Source organism: Echinops telfairi, unplaced genomic scaffold (assembly GCF_000313985.2).
Source record: "Echinops telfairi isolate 266 unplaced genomic scaffold, ASM31398v2 ScPeMD7_7421;HRSCAF=8459, whole genome shotgun sequence".
Classification (NCBI taxonomy): domain Eukaryota; kingdom Metazoa; phylum Chordata; class Mammalia; order Afrosoricida; family Tenrecidae; genus Echinops; species Echinops telfairi.
In genome coordinates, this window is record NW_022111321.1 from 13,383,957 (window position 1) to 13,385,504 (window position 1,548).

General features: G+C 35.9%; 1 protein-coding gene across 2 annotated transcripts in view; it reads right to left on the reverse strand.

Annotated features, from left to right (window-relative positions):
• Nucleotides 1-1,548, reverse strand: part of PDGFD (platelet derived growth factor D) — a 294,001-nt gene that overhangs the window by 231,689 nt on the left and 60,764 nt on the right. The window lies entirely within an intron of this gene.

Sequence of the window (1,548 nt, forward strand, 5' to 3'; positions counted from 1 at the left end):
GTTTGACACCTAAGATTGCATCTGATTGGCAGCGCTGGATATAAATTAAGCGACGGGATTGATGATAGGCTTATGTCTATTTTTTTGATGCCATACGATCTACACACACTATATTTTTGATTGTCTACTAGATTGGGATCGACGTATTGAGCACCCCTGATCTACAGAATAATTACATATGAAAACTACTGTTTTTTTTAGGAAATCTATTTGTTAACTAATAAGTATTTCCCTCTTTCTGTTCACAATGTATACCAGTACCATAAAAGATAAAAGGTAATAATCATAATAGTCAATATTGAAAAAAAACTTATTATCTTCCGGTCATTACATGAAGAACTTTATATGCATTAATCTCATAGGAAAGTATTCTACTATTGTAATTCATGGAAAAGGAAATGAAGAGTCAGCACACCAACATGGCAACTTGCCCGCAATCATGCAGAATTAACCTTTGGGCTGATATTTGAAGCCTATGCCCAGCTGCCAGGTGCTCCCTATGAAGCTACATCAAGAATGAGAGGAAATTAAGGTTGTGCCCACAAAGGTTAGTTATTGATCTGATGCTTTTCCCATCATATCATATCTTATCAATGACTAGTTTTCTCATCTTAGTTTGTTAACAAATAACATATACTAATAAAATACCTGCTGAATAAAGTCACTGGACCTGAACTGAAGGATCAGAGATGAGAAGAAAGCATGTCTGTATGAGGAATGGAAAGTATTTTGTTATTTTTCTACTTACATAACACAGTTAATAGTGTACCTGTAAGAGGAAAAAAGTGCTTACGTTCTCCAAATCCAGACTGTGTCTATTTATGAATGTTTGCATATTTTCCAAATGCCTACTCAGTGCTGCATGGTTTTTTTCCATTTGTAATCAGTTATATTATATGCAGGGGTGATGTCTCCTATAGTTCAATAGTGCACACCCATAATTTTCAAAAAATGACCAAAGCAAAACTCACTGTCATCAACTCGATTCTGACTGTCCGATAAATAAACAAACAAACAAATAAAAACAAGCTAACAGAAACAGTGACTAAAACCCCAAAATACAACATAAAATAACCCCTGCAAATTCTTCTTGAGTTTTAATAGAAAAGATGCCTCACCAGCAGGTGTAGGAGGCCTGGTAGGGCATGATTAAGGGTAATGTAACCAAGAGGAAGTACTGAAGCCCAAATGAAGGCTGAGCATGATAGTGGGACAAGAGGAAAGTAAGAGGAAATAAAGGAAAGAAGTAGGAGGCAAAGGGCAAATATAGAGGTCTAAATAAAGGCATGCACATATGTAAATATATTTATGTATGAGGATGGGGAAATAGATCTATGTGCATATATTTATAGGTTTAGTATTAAAGTAGTAGATGGACATTGGGCCTTCACTCAAGTACTCTCTCAATGTAAGAATACTTTGTTCTATTAAGCTGGCATTCCATGATGCTCACCTTCCTGACACAATTGCTGAAGACAAAGTGGGTGCATAAGCAAATGTGGTGAAGAAAGCTGATGGTGCCTGGCTATCAAAAGATATAGTGTCTAC